Source organism: Lissotriton helveticus, chromosome 5_1 (assembly GCF_964261635.1).
Source record: "Lissotriton helveticus chromosome 5_1, aLisHel1.1, whole genome shotgun sequence".
NCBI lineage: Eukaryota > Metazoa > Chordata > Amphibia > Caudata > Salamandridae > Lissotriton > Lissotriton helveticus.
Genome location: NC_136065.1, coordinates 1502667837 through 1502683768, shown reverse-complemented (window position 1 = coordinate 1502683768; position 15932 = coordinate 1502667837).

Sequence of the window (15932 nt, the reverse complement as noted above, 5' to 3'; positions counted from 1 at the left end):
CGAGGAGGAACATGGAGAGCGTCGATGATGGTCGTCATGTAGCACAAACAGCAGACCTTCTTCAATGTTGTTTTGATTTGATGGTCACCGCGGGCTGTTGTGGCAGTAAGGCAAAGTGCAGATCTCACATTGCTCATTGTTACTGGCTGTCCCTGTAGCATGAAGAGTTCACTCAGAGGTTCGCATGGGTGTCACAGCCAGCGGTAGTGTCTCGGCAAGAGGGGTCCTATATGCAGCCTTCCTTAAAAGAGGAGTGCACTGTGATGCGAACCAAGGGACTAGGGCCTGGGAAGGAACATTTTGGGGATTAAGAACTCACTCTAATAGAGGCTGCCAGGGCTCAGATAGGTACAGTTGCAGGGCTGGACCCCTGGGCAGCTGCACAACAGGTCTTTGGAGCTTGGCATGTCCCTGTAGTTCACATTGGAGGCCAGCCATCTAGCCCTTCAAGTCACTGTGGTGGTTCTAAGTTCAAGGAGCAGACCCAGGCTTCCTTCCTTAGGCTGTAGGGCAGTCCTTCCAGCAGCAATCTAGCAGGAAAGTAGTCCTTCTTCTGAGTCTTCCACAGGACCAGAAGTGATCTGATGGATGGCTCAGGAGGTCCAAAATGTATACCTGGAGCCAGCCTTTGAAGAGGTGGGAATCCCCATGCCACCCTCACACCTTGTTTTGGAAAGTCCCCCCAACCGATGTCAGGTCCCTTTGCGTGTATGTGCTGGAGGAAACCCTTTGAAATGTAAGTGGTACAAGGAAAGGCTATACCCCCAACTATCCTGGTAGCATGGCCAATTCTGCCAACACCCAGTTGCCATTTCTCTCACTGTCGGGGAGGAATACACAAAGGCCGAAGGCTAAGCCATTGACAGTCAAGTGCCCCAGGACATAGGCAACAGGCACCAAATTGTTAGCACAAGAAAATGCCAACTTTCTAAGTGTTTCGAATCTATACAGGGTCCTGGCCCATAATCAGCAAGGCTTGGTCAATTCAATAGTATATACAACAACACAAAATTCATTACTGATAAATATTCAACAACTGACTCTTCACAAACACACGTGACACTCAGTGATTGAAAAACAAATACATTTCATTTTTCTTATTTTGTGTACTTATTTGAATCACTTCATGTTATTATTTCAATGAACAGTCTCACAATTTTGGAACCAAATAACAACTGTACAAACAGGTAGACGATTACTTGTCAATCAAAAATATGACATTACGTTACATATCACATTTACAGACACTTAAAAAAGCTAAGAAATCTCAAGTTCCAAAGAAAATGAAGTAAAGTAAATAGAGAAGTAAAGGAACACCATGGAAAAGGTTGAAGACATGAAAACAACTTTTGTTTTGAAAAAATCCTTAAAATCCAACACAACCCCTGGACGGATGACATTGTTGTGTAAACTTTCTAAAAGTGGCATTTTCAAAATTGTGACTTAAAATCCAACTGTACAATTAATGAGGATTTTTAAATTAAAATCCATTTGAGCCCAAACATCCTTTTCCTCTCTGCTCTCAAACTTAAGTTATCTGTTATTAGGTGCATGCAATTCTGATTCAGCAGACCTTGAAAATTCAGCCTTATCTCACATTGGAGATTTCCACCTACGAAAAGATGCTCCTAACAAGGTTCAGATTGAACCTATTTTTCAGACTGGTGACCTTCCCTGATAAAAATAACTGGAGCACCCAAATGGTCCTGTGCCCTTGTGATGATCATTCCCACCAGTCTACCATCCACACAGTACTTTTCTGTAAGTTCTATCACCCACATCGAAAGACATGGCTTATCCCTTTATTAAAAAAATGGGGTCATAGGCAGTGTCGCCCAGCGATGTTATCACTTCAACTTTTGGACTCTGAATGCACGGTTTACCATGTACTAAACTTTTTAAAATGTATTATGAGACATAGAAATAATTTGTAAAACCGTAATGTACTATCTTCTGACTCTTCGTAATATTTTAAAACCTAACTGTAATTGCTTTTTAAACGAATGTTTCTAATATCATGTTATCTTTTATGGCTTTTTCAAACTGTAAAAACCGAATAAAGATTATTATTATTATTATTATTATTAGGTGTAATAAGGTAACCCAATTTTATCCTACAGTGGAAAACGATTTTAGATGTTTTGCACTACCAGTAGATGTAAAACTTAAACACACATGTCCTCCTTTTTATATTCAATGCACCCTGATCTATGAGCCTTTAGGGTTACTTACATCTGTTAAAAAGGAATCATTGGGGCTGACAAAAGGTTTACTTTGAAAACTTAGGATCAAAGTATAGGGCGCACACCCATCTATACATTTTTTAACTTTTTCTGGGGAGCGCAATGAGTTATCGTGTACTATCCGTGACGTGCCCTGTCTGTTGAACGTTTGCATAATATTGGAATTAATCCAAACTATAATTATTGCGTGGAGCAGCATGCACTACTATTGAATTTATCAAATCTTACATACACAATCTTCATCAAAATACACAATTTATAAAATTTTAATTACAATAAACAATTCCAACAAATTCTTCCAACATTCTTTTTCAACATAATACAGATTCGCAATGTTGCCGCAAATTTTCATTTAAAAAATCATTTGACCCCTCAAGATTAATTGCCATATTTGGTAAACACCCAATGCCTTTTGAAATTCAATGATTATTTTCACAGGGGCGACTGAAAGCAAAGTAGGAAGACTGGATGAATATATTCAATGCTTAATATGATCATCTTTGATCAACTGTGCTTTGTTGTATTATAGGCCGCTACCCAACCTTAAACCATTCACCGAAAGGGTGTTCAATAAACTAATGAAAGCTCCAAGTCAAGACGGGCTTCCTGTGATACTTGAAATGTAATTAGTGAAATATTGCCGTAGTGAGTACATGCTCTGAATTATCGAACAGTATGATTTAACCAGTTTGTTAATAATTGTGCACCTTATTTAATCATAGGTGTACCACCGACCACACGTTGAATCAAAATACTGCCGCTCAAGTTACACCATTCTCTGCAAGATCAAACTAAAGGAGATGCACAATTAGAAAGTAGGTGCTGCTCTTATGTTGTTCGTCATCTTATTACTGCCACATCAGACAACATCATTGTTAGCTAATTCTTAAAAACAAACAACTCCATTGATTATGTGTACTACAAATGCGGCGTACCTCCAACATGTCATAGAGAATATGTTCACCAATCAATTACCGCTGTAATGTAGTTCGTCGGTTTGATCCTAAAACGTAATTAGCAGGTGATCAAAGCTACTTCTAAAAAGAGACACTAGTATCCTAATGTGGAAAAACGTGTAGATTCTTACCCAATGTGTCTTCTAGTTCCGATAGTGATCACCTCACTATACGTATGCCGTTGACATTAAGATTCACTTCACTTTTTTTTTTTAACTTATGTAACGCCAGCTCTTAACTACGGTTCGTTGAACCAATGACATAGAAGTAGGACTTCAGAACCAAATGAAACAAGACTATTCATGGAAATAATGTCACCATTTTTAACAATGAAACGTAATGCGGGCCTGCCTTAAGATAACATAAATAAATGAAAGAAAAGTTGTGCGCTTGTCTACTTTTAATTGTTAGTCTAGTAGAAGCATATTGAGCGACACTTATGTGACGTTTTTAAGAAAGACGTGCGGGAGTGAGAGATAAAACAAAAGGACAAGTTGATCAGGCATTTATATTGAAAAAACGTAACCTGTCATTAAGTTTACAACACTGTAAAAGGAACTTTCTACTCAGTTGTACATCTGAAATGAAACCACCAAAACACCGGTTTTTTCAACGTATATCAAAACCTGTATGAATATGTTCACACTCCATTTGTAGTTGTTTGAAAACATTTTTTATAGAAGAAACAACATGCTATGTGTATAATCCTTGATCTATACCAATATCAATGTGAACTGCCAGTTTCTAATGCACCCTGCTAGGTGTGTGGTTGTTATTGGGTCCTGTGTGTGGTGTGCCTCAAATAGTCATAAGAAGGAAATTAATTCTATTTTATCATTTAGACCTTTTGGTATAAAAATGTTGAAATGCTTTATTTATAATATTTCTCTTTGAATTAATATCCTAGAATTATCTAACCCTGGAATCGTTTTGACAGCATATACAATTTGAAATCTGAGCTGTGCCAAATTATGTTATGTTCAGTCCACTGTGATGCTAAATTGTTATTTTATGCCATGGTAAAAAGATTTATACAGCATATGGCTGCCCCAGTGATGGGGCGTCCCAGTGGTAAAACCCAGGTATAACATTGCAGATGGGGAACACAGGAGGTATAGATTAGCTTGGGAAAAGCCAGGTTTTTATGGTCTTTCTGTAAGCCAGATGATTCTGGATACTTCTGATGGACACAGGTAGAGAGTTCCAGACGGCTGATGTCAGCACCCTAAAAGTGCGCCCCCCGGCTCTTGCTCTTTCAACTCGGGGCATAAATGCTAAGTGCTGACCGGCTGAACGCAGCGTGCGTCACGGTAAATACTGCACTAGCAGATCAGATGGAATAGGAGGCGCTTGTTGGGTGAGAACTTTTGGGCAAAGCATAAGGTCATAAAATGAATTTGCTTATCGATTGGTAGCCAGTGTAATTTAGGCACGCGCTTTGGTACCGAGCAACATTTAGGGAGTGCAAAAAGCGAGTGTGCTACTGCATTTTGTACCCTCAGCATACGCTGAATGCCAGATTTGTTTCTGTCTAAATAGAGAGAATTGCAATAATCCAATCTAGATAACATCGTAGATTGGATAATGTTCTGGTGTGTTTGTGGGTCAAAAAACCCTAACTTGGTCTTACGTCCACGTAGAAGCCCAAAGCATACCCCTTCAAAGAGCAAGGCACTGTACACCCATACGCCCAAATGTATTACATTATTACAGTGAGTGCAATAAAAAAAAATCATCCCATTCCATTTTTGTGTGGGGGTCTGCTTGCAAGCGGATAGTATTTCCTTTAGATTTCTTGTCCTAGTGTATGAGAATATAGGTGGGTTAGAGAAACTTCATCGAAATTCTTGTTCAATTATAAGCAAATTGGTTAAATCATATTTTTGGATACTTCAGAGCATGTACTCACTGGGGCACATGAAGCACATCCTGACTTGGAGCTTTCATTACTTTATTGAACACCCTTTTGGTGAATGGTTTAAGGTTGGGTAATGGCTTATAACACAACAAAGCACAGTTGATCATAGACAATCATGTGAAATATTAAATATATTCATCCTGTCTTCCTAGTTTGCTTTCAGTTGCCCCTGAGGAAGGAATCATCAAACTTCAAAATGCATTGGGCATTTACCATATATAGCAATTCATCTTGGATGGTCAAATGATTTTGTAAATGAAAATTTGCAGCATCATTGCCAATCTGTATTGTGGTAAAAACAAATGTTGGAAGAATTTGTTGAAATTGTAAATTAAATTGTACACATTGTATATTTTGACAAAGATTGTGTATGTTTGATTTGATAAATTCAATAGTAGAGCATGCTGCGCCACACATTAATTATTGTATCGTTTCATTCAAAAGGTCTCCTTTACTAGGTCGAAATGGAAGTTTAAAGCTGCACCACAGGCTGTAGTGGTAGGCCTGATACATGTTCTAAAGTGCTTTTTAAGTGGGTGGTACAATGAGTGTGTCAGGGACACTAGAGGCATTTAATTTACAGTCCCCAGGTACATGAAGTGCGATATACCAGGGACTTATAAGTAAATTATAAGTGCCAGTCAGGTGGTCACTAATTTTACCATGCTTAACGGAGAGATTGAAAGCACTTTAGTGGTGGTAAAGTGCACAGAGTCCTAAAGTAAACATTAAAGAGTTCAGCAAAACATGAGGGGTGAAAGCAAAAAGTTTGGGAGTAGCCCTGCAGAGAGGGCCAGGTCCAACAAACCTGCATCCAAATAACCATTCAGCCCCTAAGGCTGGTTATCTGACTAGGTAATCCTAGGCAGTCTCTCATTTCTCTAGGATCTGAGGTTATAGATTCCCTTGAGAACCAGAAACTATAGAACCATTTGTAAGTAAGGAAGATTCTAAAAACAATGTTACATTCGGGAGAAACGTCTTTGCCTCTGCATTCTTTGAAAATGCATATTATTATTCATCTGGATTATGAAACATGAGGTTTGTTTGCACTGTATAATTAACATTTCAGAACCCTATGCTTATGAGCTTGAACCTTAGATTTTCAATAAACAATACTGCACATCTCACAATTAGAATCATGTTACCTGCACTCTAATTCTAGACATAGAATCCTTATATTACTATATAGATTTTTGGGGTTCTTAAAAAAATCCCTCTGCAACAGCACTCCTTTAATCAAAAATAAATTATGAAAAGATCATTAGGGCTTGTGCAGTGGAGGGAGCGCAGACATAAATCATTTATTTGTAAATGTCATGGAGCCTGATGGATCAATATCCACACAATTGAACTATTCCTGCTAGAAATATCACAGAGCTGGAATATTTTGTGACTCACTGAAATAGTGGTGTTGCAATACTTTAGTGGGCCCCTCTGCAAGGTATATTATAGGGCCCCACTACATATGCCTCTCATTGGCCCCCCAAGTCTTGTCTTCATGAGTCCTGATGTAGATGAGCTATCCACAGGCCACACAGACACACACGCTCTGTATTTAGTTAACAGAGCTAATCTTCATATGGAATAAAAATTACAAGCTCACATCTCATATGCAGCCTGAATTCTCAATCTAATGTTCCCTTCATGAATGTTTGTACTACTGAATATGGACACTAACAATGTTGTTATGTTATGTTATGTTAAATGTAGCTTGTAAAGCGCACTGACACCGAAGCTTCCTGGCGCTGATGAACAGAACAAAGTGAGGGGTGGGCAAGGTGGCAGAGTCTAAGTGAGGATAGGGAAGAGATGGGTTTTTAGCATTTTTCTAAAATTCAGAAGGGAGGAACAGGATTTGATCGGAAGAGGGAGGAGGTTCCAAAGCACAGGGGCTAAGTAGGAAAACCGGCGTCCGCCGAACCTCTTAGATTTGCTCTTGGGGGTTATCAGCAGGTCGCGGTGAGCGGATCGAAGATTGCGGGTGGGGCAGTGAGGACGGATGAGAGATTTTAGGAAAGCAGGGGAGGGGCAATGGAGTGCCTTAAAGGTAAGGCAAGCTACCTTGAAGGCAGCCCTTCGATCAACCGGGAGCCAGTGCAAGTTCTTAAGCAAAGGTTTAGCTGATTGCCATCTAGGTGTTCCGTGGATCAGACGGGCAGCCTGGTTCTGGACGATTTGAAGGCGTTGAGTCAGGTATTGAGGCAGACCGTGGTAGATGGCATTGGAAAAGTCCAGACGGGAAAGTACCAACGAGATGACAGTTTAGGTAAGTGCCGCTGGGGGGAGAAAATGACGGATTTTACGGATCCTCCGTAGTTGGCGCATACAGGAGGAAACCACCGCTCCGACCTGACCCCTAAGAGAGAGCTCAGTGTCTATGATGACGCCCAGACTTTTTACTGTTTTTGATGGGACGGGGGAGGAGCCGAATTCTGGAGGCCAGAACTGTGGACCCCAGTAGGTGGAACTGAGTCCAGGGAGTAGGAGCTCAGTTTTGCCGGGGTTCAACTTCAGTTGATTCTGGTTCATCCAGAGTTGGATATGGGTCATGGCTCCGTGAAAGGTTTTAACAGCGTGTGGTGAGTTGAGGGAGAAGATGATTTGGAGATCGTCAGCATAGTTATAAGTGACGATGTCCCATTTCAGAAGTGACTGGATGAGTGGTCGGAGGTAGAGATTGAAGAGGAGTGGGGAGAGGGAAGAGCCTTGAGGGACACCACAGGATGTGAGGGTTTTTTTGGCGGTGAAGGGGCCGAGGCGGACCGCCTGTGTTCTCCCTGTGAGGAAGGACCTGACCCACTCAAGAGCGACGCCCTGGATGCCCGCCTGCTCGACACGGTGGAGAAGGATGTTATGATCCACCGTGTCGAACGCGGCCGACAAGTCCAGTAAGACGAGGGCTTGGGGGTTTCCAGCGTCCGCGTTGCTTCGGAGTGTATCGAGAACTGCCAGAATAACGGCTTCTGTGGAGTGGGCAGGTCTGAAGCCGGCCTGGGTTGGTACGAGATAGCCGGAAGATTCTATGAAACTAGACAGGCAGCGAGTAACGTGAGCTTCCAAGAGTTTAGAAAAATAAGGGAGGAGGGAGATGGGGCGGTAGTTTGATGGCTCTGCCATGTCGGCTCCTGGTTTTTTTAGGAGGGGTACCAGGATGGCTTCCTTGAAGGAAGAGGGGCAGGTGCCGCTGCTGAGGGAGCTATTAAGTAGATGTAAGATCCTGTCAGGTAGATTGAGACATATGCTCCGCAAAACAGATGGTGGGCAGCAGTCGTTAGGGGAGCCTGATTTCACACGAGTGGCTAGTTCCATCAAAGAGGAGGAATCTAGGATAGGGAAGGAAGTGAGAGACAAGGGGTTGTTGAGGGAGCTATCCGGTAGTGACGGTAAGGGAAGTGGAGGAATAGATTTTTTGATGATGGAAATTTTTTCTAAGAAAAAAGAGTTCAAGGTGTCGCAGACCTCCTGAGTGGGGGTCTGGGCGGGGAGGGTCCTGTCGTCTGTGGTTAGTTCGTTCAGGACTCTGAACACCTCCTTAGATTTGTTGGGAGCCAGAGAGATCCTGTTGGCAAAGTGCTCCCTTTTAGCTGAGCGAATAGTTGATTTAAATTCTTTACGAGCGGTTAAGTAAGATTGTTTTGCTGGGTCGGAGTAATCGTGTCTCCAGGTACGTTCCAGTTGACACATTTTTAGTTTCTGGGCTTTGAGATCGTCAGAGAACCATCTATGAGAATTCCTATGTCTGGTGCAGGGGAATTTGACCAAGGGGGCGAATAGGTCGCTGGCCGACTTGAGCCAGGAGGCCATATTTTGTTCTAGACCGTCCATGTCGATGGGATCTGAAATCATCGAACAGGAATCAGCCAGGGTGCTTAGAAATCCCTGGGAGTCATATGAGCTCCATTTACGAGAAAGGCCGCCAGCCATCAAGGGAACAGGGACCTGACCAGTGACCGTGATAGTGGTGTCCACCAGATGGTGGTCGGACCAGGCGCACGGGTATATGTCTGGTGGGGACAACTCTAAGTTGCAGGTCCAAATCTGATCCAAAATATGTCCCTTGATGTGAGTAGGTTGAGAGACATGTTGGGCAAGGTTCAGCTTTTTAAGCGTCTCAAAGAGCTCAGTAGCGTGGGGGCCGGCGTGATTATCGCCAAACCAGTAGTTTAGGTCCCCGAAGATAGCAAGGTGGGAGTGCAATGTGAGGAGAGAGGACAGTTGTTCACTCAAAGTGATGGTAAAGGATGGCATGGAGTGTGGGGGTCGGTATATCAAAAGGAAAGCAAGGGGACCGGTGTCCGTTTGCACATTAAAAATTAGCTTCTCCACCTCAGGGAGGGAGAGGGAGTAAGAAGAGGCGGATTTCAAGCGTTTGGAGATGATAGCCGCTACCCCACCCCCAGGCCGGTCGCCGGGGCGGTCGGCATGGAGGATGTAGTAGTCAGGGGGAAGGGCTGTCAGGATGTCCGGCAATGACTCTGAGGTAAGCCATGTTTCTGTGAGAAGAAGCATGTCGGGGTTCGAGTTAGTTAGCAGGATGAAGATATCCTCCGCGTGCTTCACTAGAGAGCGGGTATTAAGATATGGTACCCTGATGGACGAAGGGTTTACAGGTAACATGGCTGGGGGTGGGCTGCCCTTGAGAAGGGGTTGGTTGTTGCACAAGAGGCCCACAGACGTGATACGTTGTAGAGCCATAGGGGATAGTGGGATGCCGGTATGGTTGAGGTCCCTGAGTGCTTGAGAAGAATATCTAATAGGAAGAGCGGCATGGCATGCCCTCAGGCCCGTCCTGGCGCGGACGGGTGCAGACGGGCTTGCCTTTAGCGCGCCCGCTGCGCCCGTCCGCTGTGCGGCCGTAGGAGGCACATGATTTAAGTAGGGGAAAAACAGGAAGGGGCGTGTCCCGTAGTGTAGGGGGCGTGGCCTGAGCAGGCTTCCCCAGAATGACGTGGCAATGGGTGGCGGCCCGCAACAGCGTTTAGATCGGCTGTGCGGGAGAGAGTGGAATCAAGAATGTTGCCAGAGGGTGAGTGGTTAAAACACACAAAAATTACAATTTTTAAAAAGTGCTCGCTCGTTGCTCCCGGCTTTCCGCCTCAGGAGTTCTGTCTATCTGCCAGCGCCTGGGATTTGGCGCGTTTTAAGGCGGAGGGGGCGTGGCCCATAGTGTAGGGGGCGTGGCCTGAGCAGGCTTCCCCAGAATGACGTGGCAATGGGTGGCGGCCCGCGACAGCGTTTAGATCGGCTGTGCAGGAGAGAGTGGAATCAAGAATGTTGCCAGAGGGTGAGTGGTTAAAACACACAAAAATTACAATTTTTAAAAAGTGCTCGCTCGTTGCTCCCGGCTTTCCGCCTCAGGAGTTCTGTCTATCTGCCAGCGCCTGGGATTTGGTGCGTTTTAAGGCGGAGGGGGCGTGGCCCGTAGTGTAGGGGGCGTGGCCTGAGCAGGCTTCCCCAGAATGACGTGGCAATGGGTGGCAGCCCGCGTCAGCGTTTAGATCGGCTGTGTGGGAGAGAGTTGTCATACATGAATTTCGAGGACAGGGTTATTGAGGGAAAAAATATCGGATGGTACGTGTATCTAGAGAAGTATACATTTACTTTTCCTAACTCCACATCTATGTACTGCTTTAAAGATATATGCACCATGTAGGCACATACATGTGAAGTTAGGTGTAGAAAATATAGACTTACTTATCTATTGATATTTTATTTTCCATATTCTGTCCTTAATATTGTTTGCTGCCAATATTGTTGATTCGATATTCAGGGGGGAACAGCCTATGGAATTCACTAATCCTTTCTCTACAGTCCATCTTCTAAAAGTCTAATTCCCTTCCTGTGCTCTACATGTAATGCATATTTTTAACTGCTCCTATACCGCCATCATGAAAGCATGAATAATGGTGGATGCTGCTACATCTACTACCATAAGCAACACATTAGAGTCAGAATGTATGAACTACATGCCTGCGGCTTTTGTGGACTGTACAGACATGTATTGCAAACATGTCAATACTGTCTGTGGCTTGCATGTTGGACTCGTGTATGTTCTAAAATCTCAACCACAATCACGTTATCTCAATCTTTTCATGCTTGAACTTCAAAACAATCTAAACATCAACAAGGACTATTATTAGAAAATTCTATTTTTTCCTCAAGCACCTGCCCACATCTATCAAAGTCACTGCATTTGTCCCTTTCAGCTATGGCACTCTTCTGCACCTTTCAGACATGGTCAGCCTGTTTGCAGTTGGGTCTTTTATTGGTGAAGTCTTGATGGTTAATGGACTTTTTGCTCTTTTCTGGATGGCAGTTTTAGTGCTCCACATTCTCCACATGGGGGTTGCAGCCAAAGATTGTAAGTCTTTAAAAGAAAATATATAACCTACTCCCAGAAACATGCTCCCTGACCTTATGTCCACATCAAAACAAAGAAAAAATGGCAGTTGAACTGCAAAAGATTATAACAACCATTTTATAAAAGAGTAGACTGCCAATAATTTTATTATGTGTTATCAATAAGGACTAACAGGACAACAGGTTCTCTACAAGTCCCGACTGAAAGTCTTGTGAGTACCATGCCCTTTGGCGACAGTCCAGGTAAGCTACCCCAGCTTTTCTTTGCAGGTTGCCCCTTACTCTTGGACCCTTCGTTTTCTAGGGTCAAAACCTCTGTCGGGTGATTCCTTGAGGCATTAGCCAGTGTGAGGATACCTTACTTTTTATATGCCTACCACCCCACTATTTAAGAGTGCTGCTTACGCTGTTTAACCCACCAAAAATACCCACGCACGTCTTGTTAATCCTCACCTTAACCATACCACCAATATGGTTTCACATTTTGCTGCTGTTTTATCGTCTACACAGCACTTTAGAAACCGGCAATTACGTTGTCTTGTGACCTAAACCTACCATGCTAAGACTCTCCCCTGTATGTTTGTTATGTCATATATGTTGTATGTCCAGTGATGCTCAAGAGGGAATCCCCCTCACACACAAATAGCACCTTAGCGTGTGCTTCACATTTCTGCATATTACACGCTCACTTAACATTAAGACTGCACTATCACCTATTTATTGGTCCTGAAGAAAGCCAGTTTTAACAGTAAAGGCCTGGCTGAAACATGCAGACCATACCTGGATGCAGGAGGCCCTGATAAATACTCCTATACATCCATCAGCCTTTTTTAATGCTAACAGAGGCCCAGTGATTAAAGTATTGATTACCCTCGGGTACTGGGACCACTGTATAGCTTTTAATTTTCACTTTCAAGTCACCAAGCTGCACACTCAGCAATATACCTGCTCCGCTGTATCCAGGCATTGAAGCACACCCGGGACACATTCTGTGTCACTGGGTGGGCCCGATGATGAAGTATGCCACCAACGAGGTTGGTGGGTGAGGGCTTCATGATCAATCCTAATGGTTTGCCCCTTAACATACAGTTCTAAGTCCCTTCACAAATAGGCTAGTCCTTATTGATAATACATATAATCCCCGGGGATATGGACTAGCTGCCTTGTCCTCTCTCTCTCTCTTTTGATAAATGGCAATAATTTTATTATAACATAAAACATATCATTTTGCCTTACAAAAAATGTAGATTAGACTTGTCACAGAGAACATGGCCTTCATATCCTGCTAGAGGCAAGTACATCCATTATTCTGTGCTTTGCTGTTTATGTAGGCAGTATCAATGCATTAAACAGGTATCTTGCTCCTCTGTAAAAGCAAAAAACAAAAAAAAACACAACACAAACATACTTACTGGAACTACTCAGTTTCTGGTCTCCTGGATAGTACTTGGTTTCTTGCATGTTATTGTTGGCTCCTAATCCCAAGCTCCATTTCCCACAGAATGACTGAGCCTGCTTCACACTTGGAAGCAGATTGACTAAAGGATAGTGCAATCCAATGTAGCAATTAGAGTTACTGGGATGCATTGCTCTAGGACAGATTTCCTCAATCTGTGGGGCGCGCCTCCCTGGGGAGGCGCGCACTTCACCTGAAACCTCACCTTTGTTTACAAATGTACTACGTCGTCTCGAAAGTATGTTTACTTCCTGCATTTCTTCCCCATTTCAAATGGGGATTTTGGATTGGCTAACTCCTGCACAGCAGCCAGTCAGCACTTAGGAACGTCATCACTGATCATGTTACACCAATGAAGGGGACAGCATTACAGATGGTAGGAAGTGCCGCAAAACCATGAGCATATAGCTCCTGAATTCTTCAACTTTTTGGGTAGTGTGGCATTTCTTCACTTCTCCTGTTTGATGCCTTTTACTTTTTAGGTCTCGACTATTATATCCCGCAGGGATAAATAGACGAGAGTATAGTGGGCAAACCAAGCTCTGAAACCACTGCGGATTGCGTCCAGTTCATGTGGTGCACTCGTGCGGAACGCGCGTCCACATCAAACCCATCAGCCTCCCTCCCACAGGCATCTGAAGCTTCCCCAGTGTGCACTCGGCATCAGGCATTCAAGCGTGAAGCTTCCCCAGCGCGTGCTCGGCCTCACTTCTCCTCCCCCCTAATTCACCCCTGCTGTTGCTGCCCACGGCCGTATTTCACTTTAGCTCTAGCTCATTATGCTGAGAGCTTCACTTCAAAGGAATGCACCCCCCGCCCCCGCAATGCAGAGAGCATTTCCCGGCCGCTTTTAATTTCATTTTGCGGCCGTTTTATCTAAGTGCGTCACTTCCACCATCAATACATTTTCACACTTTCTCCCTCTGGCTCCGAGCTCTCAGTCTGTCTAATTCTATATCTATACTTCTCTAGGGGACGTCTGCACTTCCTCTCACCAGCTTCATCTAGATACCCGGCTGTGCGCCTCACTTTCTATCAGCGTCTATCAGTTTATTTGTCTTCTCCTTCTTGTCCATATCATCTCTACTTCCTTTCCCCTCTCTCTCTTCTTTTATACAACCCTTGCTTGACTGCCCTGATGAGCCAACACTTTCTTCCTCCCTCCCCCTCAGCCCCTCTGCTCTGCCCTTTCGCCGTTTCACCCTACCTTCTCCCTCCAGCCCTCCACAGGCGCGAGCTCTCTCTCAGAGCCGTTCCGAAGACGTGCTAACGGCATTAGCAGCCCCTCCAGCTGGTCACTGTGCTGCAGTTCTGGGAGCACTCCAAGGGGCTCAAGAGACCTCTGCGCAGCCAGTAATTGAGAAGTAGATTCAGCACTTACTTTACAAATCAGAGCATATTCTCTTACTTTTCATGGATACAGCTGGCCCTTGATGTGCTCGTAGTGATGTGAGAATCGCTTCCACATTAAATCGATTATCTGAGACTCTACATTTGCCTACATTAAACACGAATCGTTAAACTGCTTCCCTGCCCTAACGGTCTGTGAACCCTGTGCATTGGGTGAAATTAGGCCAACTGTTCTCTGTTACCTCTGTCGAGTTTTCCTCTCTTTATCTAAGTGCGTCACTTCCACCATCAATGCATTTTCACACTTTCTCCCTCTCGCTCCGAGCTCTGAGTCTGTCTAATTCTATGTCTATATTTCTCCAGGGGACGTCTGCACTTCCTCTCACCGGCTTCATCTAGATACTCGGCTGTGCGCCTCACTTTCTATCAGCGTCTATCACTTTATTTGTCTTCTCTTTCTTGTCCATGTTATCTCTACTTCCTTTCCCCTCTCTCTCTTCTTTTATACAACCCTTGCTTGACTGCCCTGATGCGTCAACACTTTATTCCTCCCTCCATCCCTTCCCCTGAGCCCCTCTGCTCTGCCCTTTCACCCTCCCTTCTCCCTTCAGCCTTCCACAGGCGCAAGCTCTCTCTCAGAGCCATTCCAAAGACGTGCTAACGGCATTAGCAGCCCCTCCAGCTGGTCACTGTGCTGCAGTTCTGGGAGCACTCCACGGGGCTCAAGAGACCTCTGCGCAGCCAGTAATTGAGAAGTAGATTATATTTTTAGACTAAAAACTATCAGGATCATCAATCACCTCCCAGGGAAGAGGAGAAATTCTGCTTTTTGTTTTTTGTGCTTCTGACGCCCGTTCAAATTAAACTCTCCTTGCAAATGTTTTCATTTCCACGCCATCTGCGTATCTCAACTCTCCCATTGTCACGTTGTCTGCATTTCTTTTCCTCTCGCTTGCCTCCTCCCCCATTTAACCCATTTCCAGTCTCGGCTTCCCTCTTGTGCCCTCCATCTATCTACCTCCTCCCTTCCTCCTCTTCCCTCTCGTCTTCCTTCCCCCACCTGTCTAAACTCTTTCTTCCATAGCTGCCTAGATTCAAGTGTGACTTATGTGCAGCTGCATGCTTTATTTCCGCTTTAAAAGCAGTTTTTTATGTGCACAAAAAGACACTTTTCAAGATGATGCTGCAGATGCATTTCACATGTATTTCAAATATGAGCGCGAAAAAAGACAGAACAGTAAAATACACCATTTATAACCCCTGGCAGCCACGTTATAAGATATTACTACATCAGTTTTGCCTAATAATGTACAACTATTCAGACGTACTGTTTACAAAATGTAGCTTTTAATCTACTTTATGTCACAAATTTTACTTTATTAGCGTTGGACTGCCATTGCATGTTGCATTTTTTTATTCTCTCTACACCCCTCTCTCTCTACACCCCTCTCTCTCTACATGCATCTCTCTCTACACCCATCTCTCTCTACACCCATTTCTCTCTACACCCATCTCTTCCTACATCCATCTCTCTCGCTACACCCCTCTCGCTACACCCCTCTCGCTACACACCCCTCTCTCTAAGCCCCCCTCTCTCTACACCCCCTCTCTCTACACCCCTCTCTCTACACCCCTCTCTCTACCCC